The sequence below is a fragment of the Tupaia chinensis genome, unplaced genomic scaffold (assembly GCF_000334495.1).
Source record: "Tupaia chinensis unplaced genomic scaffold, TupChi_1.0 Scaffold000278_1, whole genome shotgun sequence".
In the NCBI taxonomy this organism is placed as follows: domain Eukaryota; kingdom Metazoa; phylum Chordata; class Mammalia; order Scandentia; family Tupaiidae; genus Tupaia; species Tupaia belangeri.
The window spans coordinates 292,973-300,807 of record NW_006159761.1 but is presented as its reverse complement, the minus strand read 5'-3'; the positions used below and the strand labels follow the sequence as shown (position 1 = coordinate 300,807).

The window sequence follows — 7,835 nt, the reverse complement described above, 5'->3', positions numbered from 1 at the left end:
CATCACCTTGAAGAGTCTTTGTGTTTTTGTCATTGTTGTTGTTTTTAGAGAGATTTTTGCTAAAGGGTTTGTGTGCTTTCTGGGGAGAGAGAGAGAGAGAGACCAAGAGACAGAAAGCAAGAAGTCAGCCCCCTAGGCGGATGACCATGCCATAATCCTTTCTCCTCCACTTTCCTCTCAGGATTTTGGGCATGCACATACACGTGTCCCGCGTGAGTCTCAAGCCACTGGGTCTAGGACTTGAACCGCAGTCGCCGTGTGAAAGTCCAGTGACAGAATCATTATGCCTTCTGTCTTTGTTTTTAATTCTGTCCTGACAACCTTGGTGACCACCATGGAAACAGCTGCTCAGTTACTACCAGCTCTTGGCCCTAACAGTTTCTGCATACCTGAAGCTCCCGACTGCTGCCCTCCACGCTTGGCACACTAAAGGTGTGTCATCCACATGTCTTGCCTCTGCCCATGGTGGGGACCAGCGGAACAGGCTCAGAGGTCCCTGGGCTCCTGGATGTCACCGCATAAATCAAGGACTTCTGAATGTATTAGTTACATCCTCAGTATTCCCACGTCAAACGAAATCTTATTCTAGAAGTTTTCAGAAAGCTGCAGTAGAGAATAGGAGAATTCTACGGAGATTTGACTGCAGAGCAAATTCAGAGTTACACAATCCAGATAAGTCTTGAGAACCAGCACCACCTACCCACACTCGTCCTGGCACTGAAAAAGGAAACCACGCCTTCCTGCCCACGTGCACATGATTTTGCCATTCCAGTGGGCCTGGGAGCAGTTTTTAGTCTCTCAGGACTGCCCTGCCCAAGAAAATAGAGTGAGTATTCATTACAAGAATTTCCCAGACGACCCACCAGCTCTTCAAAGAAGAGCATCAACAGGCGGTTATGCTTGGATTCTTTGAGTCTCTTGTAAAATGTTCCCCTTGCTCTTTGCTGCAATCCTAGACTGCCGTTTCATAATTCTTACACAAGCCTAATCAAGGATTGAAAGAGCAGATTTAGGGTTGGGCCCAGAGAGCTGTGGTTAAGCACTGTGCCTTAGGAGCTGAATTCCATGTGGTCAACCTTGGTTTGATTCCCAGCCTGAGCCTTTGAAAAAAACATGCCAGGCACTTGTGCATATGTGCATGTCCAAAGTCCCAAAAGGATGGAGACATGGAGTGCCCATGCCCCACTGAGGGGTGCTTTCTTCCTCTCTCTCTCCCCCTCTCTGGTGAGCACACATGTCCTCTGGCAACTGAAAGACAAAACAAAATTTCCAGTGCTCAGAATTCAGAGCTCTCCTTCTCCCTGCCAGGCATGACCCAAGCTTTGTAACTGATGTGCTTGTTAGCTTACCACGCTAGCGCTAAACGCAGCTTTACCTTACCAGCAGGCTGTGTGGGTAATATTTGAGAGGCCAGGTCTGAGCACTTTCTAAAGACAGAGTTACAACAAATATGGGTCAGCAAGTGGCATGGTGTTTGGGGTGCTGGTTTGGAATCCCAGACCTGGTAGCTTGAAAAACGTGCCAGGGACATGTACAAAGCTCAAGAGGAGGAACGAGGTGAGGGGCTATATGGTGTGGCTATCTCCCCTAGAGGGTGATTCCTCACTTTCTCTCTCTGTCTCCCTGTCTCCAGCAAGTGCACAAGCCCTATGACAAAAATCTTTAAAAAAATAATTACGACAAATTTAGTTTCAATTTTTTAACTGGCATTTATCTGTGAGTCTGAAGGTGGGTAACCCATCATTTTATAAACAGAACTGAGCAGAGGGACCTGGTTTTATAAACAAAGAAGAAATGAAGGCTATAGAAATAAAGGACAAAAAGAATATTGGTTGTTTCAAAATTATTTAAAAGAATTAATGAGGGAGCTTCATTATCATGCTGACTGAGACTGGCCTGTTAGGATATTTGGCTATTTTCCTTCTTTCCTGTTTTCTCCAGCCATCAGTTAAACACCTCAGTCTGGGCTCGGTGCTGTGCAACGTTAGTACGAGTGACTCTGCTTCGGGTTGGTCCGTGGGGCCTAGCGCGGGAGTCCAGTCCAAATCAATGGCCTCCTATGCATTTTTAAAGCAATATTCTTTTGTTTAAATATAACCTAAGATAAAACTAAGATTTTTTTTAGATTTCGAAGTTTTGCTTACGGGGGGGGGGGCAGTTTTCTCAGTTCTCTATCTTCTCTCTCTCAAAATTATTTTTCACTATTATCTAAAAAGTTCTGAAATAATTATAAAACTGAAATTAAGGAGTTCCATCACGAGTGACTTCTAAAAGGAAATTTATGTAAATTTGAAAAGTAAAAGTTTACTTTAAAAAGATAAGCAGGGGCCGCGTCTTAAATCTTTAAGTAATGACAAACTAATTAACTTGGTACAAGCTGTTTGTGTCACAGTCAGCTTGTTCTGCATGTGCGAGAGCCTGATGCCACAGTCCTTGCCCGCTGACGAGCCTGTCCACGTTGGTCAGGCTCTGAGAGAGGCTCTGGATCCAGGCAAGAGTGCACCAGGCCCAGGAACACACAGGGGACTACTAAATCCACGGCACAAGCTCTTTTTTTTTTTTTTTTCGGAGAGGTTTTCGCTATAGGGCGCATGCGCTCACCAGACAGAGAGAGAGAGAGAGAGAGACAGAGAGAGACAGAGAGAGACATAGAGACAGAAAGCGAAAAATCCCCCCCCAGGGGGGATGGTCACGCCGCAATCCCTTCTCCTCCATTCTCCTCTCGGGATCTTGGGCACGCACGCACACACACCCCCGGCGTGAGTTTAAGCCACCGGGTCCGGGACGCGAACCGCGGTCGACTACGTGGGAGTCCAGCGACATAGCCATTACGCTAACTGCTGGTTCCCACAAGCTCTTTTCAATCAGCATCCAAACAAAGCACAATGATGGAGGGGAGAAAAGACCTTTCTTTCTACTCTTACGAGCTTTTGGCTGTGACCCCTATAACAAAACACGGATTAACAAGAAAATAAAAATATAAATTTACTTAATGGACAGTTTATTTCATATAAATTTATTTAATAAAAAATTTATGTAACTCTGGAGACTTCATTACCAAAAGGAGATCCCAAGAAGCAGTTAAACTTGAACATTTCTATGCTAGGTTTGATGAAGAGTGAAAAGTGTGGGAAAATGTGATTGCACAGGAAACTCAGCAAGGCCTCTCTTTGGACTCCTGTCACATGAGGGTCTTACAACCTGCTTCAGGAAAAGCTCAGGGAGTTCTTCCTACATCCCTAATTCCTTCAACCGAAAAATCTCAATATGCCAAGGTGTCTTATTTCGGGCAGTGTGTTCTGATCTCCCTCTGTTATAAATGCCGACTATAAGATAGGTATCTCACCAAAGAACACGGTGACAAACAGATCACTCGAAATGCTGGAGGGCGATATTCTCGGTCATGAGAAAGAAAGGCTCACTGTTGCCCTAACGGAGGAATGAGTTTCCTATTTACAAATGTCCATCTTAAAATGGAAACATGAAAGAAAGAAAAAAAGAGGCAGAGAGAGAGAAAGAAAGAAAAGGAAAGAAGAAAAGGAAGAAGGAAGTTCAAACCCAATAGAGATTTCTGCGACAGAGATATTTCTCATTCTGCCCCAGAGTTTGTTACATCTCTCCTACATAACCAACAAAGCCAGAAACAAGAAATATTTAGCAAGAAACAAGAATCATTACGGAGATCAATGATTTTTTTTAGTTTTTGCTGCAGGGCACATGCACTTGCCAGAGAGAAAGAAACAGAGGAGGAAAGTGAGAAATTACCTTCCTAGAGATGATGGCCACGCCACAATCCCTTCTTCTCCCTTCTCCTCTTGGGATTTTGAGGACACATGCACCTCGCCCGGCATGTTTTTCAAGCCCCAGGGCCCAGCCACTGTCTGCCATGTGGGATCCAGCTGCCTGAACTACAACATCACCTGTCGGCCCAAAATATTTTCTAACACATCATGGTAATCCATCTAGACTGAGAGTTCTTAATATCTTTTGTGTTACAAACCCCTTTAACTGCTGAAGCCTATGAACCTATACTTAGAATAATGTTTTTAAGTATATACATATATGTAAAAGTTTTAAAAATGAAGTCAATTACATTAAAATGGCGCCATAAAATATTTTAAATAATTATCAACACATAAAATGACAAGATCTAGTAGTAAGTCTACTACTGCTAAAATTTTGAAGCAATGATAATTCTAATCCACACTTACAAATTAATGTGATGTGGAAATATCTTTAAATTCTATCAGTGGTGAAATCACAGATATTGCTAGAACTCCTGAAATTGTTGCCTATATTCGAAATAAAAGGAATTGATAAATTTCCTCTCGAGGCTAGTAAAAAAGAAAATGTAACTTTTCCATCTTATGCATGGACCCTATGAATTTGGTCTAAGTTCTAAATAGGGACCTGTGGCTCCCAAGTAAAGAATTTCTGTTAGAGACCTCATCTGTAAATATAAACAGGTAACCTAGTGTCAAACATATGAGAAGGTCCACCAAATATGTAAAAGCACTAAAGTATATAAAAGGACTAATCCCTTTAAGGCAGCTAAATCCTGTCTTAAAGAAAGAGAATTATAGAAAATTGCAAAGAATCATAAAATAAAATTAGTAACCACAGGTAGTTTTAAAAGGAAAAGTTATCACCTTGAAAATTCTATCTACCAGGACACACAGATGGCGTAATGATTATGTTGCTGGACTCCCACATGGTCGATTGCTGTTTGAGTCCCAGATCCAGCAGTCTAAACTTTATACCGGGCATGTATGCATGTCCAAAATCCCAAGAAGAGAATGGAGAAGAAGGCATTGTGGCATGATCATCCCCCAGAGGGTAATTTCTGGCTTTCTGTATCTCTGTCTCTTTCTGTCTCCTTAGTGAGCACATGTGCCCTATAGCAAAAATCTCTCTTAAAAAAAAGTATATAGGGACCAGCAGTTAGCATAATGGCTATGTTGCTGGACTCCCATGTAGTCGACTGTGGTTCGCGTCCTGGACCCGGTGGCTTAAAACTCACGCCGGGCATGTGTGTGTGCATGCCCAAGATCTCGAGAGGAGAATGGAGGGTGTGTGTGTGTGTGTATATATATGTGTGTGTGTGTGTGTGTGTGTGTGTGTGTGTATCTACCAACCAGAATAAGATGCTATTGAAAAGAAGCAGAGTTTTTAAAAAATCAAGATTACTGAAATATGGGCTAAATGGCTGAATGAATAAGGCTCAAGATTAAATTAGTAAATTGGAGGGGTAAACTGAAAGATTTTATCAAAATTCAGTAAAAAGGTACAAAGAGTTTAAAAAGATAAGAGACATGTAGCAAAGATGTAAAATTCTTCCTTCCATAAATAAGAGTTCAACAAAGATTGCCATCCTCCCAATCTTTCTCCCTCCCAGATCCTCAAACAAAAGATCATTCCTCCAGAATTTTTTTAAGAGAGCTTTTTATTGTAGGGCACATTCACTTGTCGGAGAGACAGAGAGAGAAAGTGAGAAATCACCCCCCCGGGGGGGGAGGGGTATATGGCCATGCCACAATTCCTTCTCCTCCATTCTCCTCTCAAGATTTTGGACATGCATGCACAGGCACCCAGCATGAGTTTTAAGTCACCAGCTCCGGACTTGAACTGTGGTCGACCAAGTGGGATCCAGCAACATAACCATTACACCATTTGCTGGTCCATTCATCCAGAATTTTGTATTGAAGGCTCTTTTGTAAAAGTTTATTATCCAAGATGATGAATGTTGATCTGAATGTAGTTGATGCTGAAATTCAGGTGGAACTGGAAGAAAAATTACAAGGCATTAATCAAGTGTTGGAACTCCAACATACACTTGAAGGTTTCTGTAAAAGTAGATGTAACTATGAAAGAAAGCCAAGTTTTGTACAATATATGGAAAATCTTCTGTTCTCACTTAGTGTCTTTCTTTCTTTTTTCAAGAGAGAGATTTTTGCTATAGGGAATGCGCACTGACTGGAGAGACAGAGAGAAACAGAGAGATAGAAAGCAATATATCACTCCCCAAGAGGGGATAGCTATGCTGCAATCCCTTCTTCTCCATTCCCCTCTTGGGATTTTGGGCAAACACCCACATGCATCCAGCATGAGTTTTAAGCCTCTGGGTCTGGGACTCGAACCACAGTTGACTACATGAGAGTTCAGTGACATAACCATTACGCAATCTGCTGGTCCCCAGCACCTAGTGTTTTTCAAAGAACTGACACACAAACTAAAGAAAATAGGACATTGATATCTCTTCTGTTTTATAGAATTGCTACTAATTGGTTTTACTTTAAAACCTGTATAGAGTAGAAAAGTTACAGTACCTTTGTTTATAGCTTCACTGAATATTTATGAAGATAAAGACAGATCTAGGTAAAATTAACAGCATAACGGGAGACTTTCATGAGTTTGTATATTATGTTAGTCTATGAAAACGCAAATGTTGAGTCTTTATCATTAGAATTGCATATGTTTATGGAACTTGAAGAGACTGCTTTATCAAATTTGCTTTGACTTATAGATTTAGAAAAATGCACATAAAAATAACTACCATTTTGTGAAAATATTACCAAAATAAGGTACTGAATGAACAGCTTTATACACCTCGGTCAGGATCATGTGGCTGTTCTCCATTTGCCTCTTCCTACCCACGTCTCTTCTCTTAAGAAAAAAAAATGGTTTCACAACTGAAAAAGTGATTTTAATAGTTGATCATCTATGAGAGTAAAATGAAATTTAACTGTTGAAACTTAACCAAAATAAGATACTTTCTCAGCTGGGGCTTGTCATGTATGATACTTAGTAATAACAAAGTGTTGCTGGGTTCTCTTTACTCAATAGAAAACACATGGCGGCACTACCAGACTGACTTTACAAGAAATATTTAAGAGTCGTACGTGTGGAAGTAAGAGGGTAGTAACCACCATCCTGAAAACATGCGAAAGAGGAAGAACCACTAGCAGAGCAGACAAGTGAGGAAGAAAGGAATCGAACTTTAGCGCTACAAAATACCACCAATCCACAAAGATAAGACAGGAAGAAAGAACCAAGGAAATGAAAATAATCAGAAAATAATTAACAAAATCATAGCAGTAAGTTCAGACCTATTAATACTTTTGAATGTAAATGGATTAAATTGCCCAAATAAAAGATACGATGGGGGCAGGGTCTTCCAAAAGTTTGTGAGAAATGCATATTATGAAGAAACTATACATTCTTCTCATCAGCACATGAGCATTCTCTAGCATAGACCTTATGTTAGGCCACAAAACATGTCTCAAAATGTCTAGAGAAATAGAAATCATACAGAGTAGCATTTCTAACTACAATGATTTAGAACTAGAAATAACAAGAGGAACCCCGAAAATTATAGAACTACATGGAAACAAAATAACATGTTCTCAAATGACCAGTGGGTCAATGAAAAAATTAAGAAGGAGATTTAAAATGTTTTTGAAACAAATAAAAAGGTAAACAATATACCAAAATCTATGGGATATAGCAAAAGCAGTAGTAAGAGGGAAGTTTATAGCAATAAGTATCTACATTAAAAAAAGAAAGAAAGATTTCAAAAAACTTAATGATGTACCTAAAAGAATTAGAAAAGCAAGAACAGGCTAAATCCAAAATTAATAGAACAAAAACAAAGTTCAAAGCAGTTCAAAACAAAAGTGAGACCAAGTAAACAGTACAAAAGACCAATGAAATAAAAAGTTAGTTTTTTGAAATGTAAACAAAATGAACAAACCATTAGCTAGATTAATTAAAAAGAGAGAGAGAAGATTTAAATAAAATAAAATCAGAAATGAAAAAGGAGACACTAAAATTGATAC

General features: G+C 40.1%; 1 pseudogene; it reads left to right on the top strand.

The window, feature by feature from the left end:
* Nucleotides 1-5,733: 5,733 nt before the first annotated feature.
* LOC114008061 (short coiled-coil protein pseudogene) lies at nucleotides 5,734-6,312 on the top strand (annotated as a pseudogene).
* The last annotated feature ends 1,523 nt before the right edge of the window (nucleotides 6,313-7,835 follow it).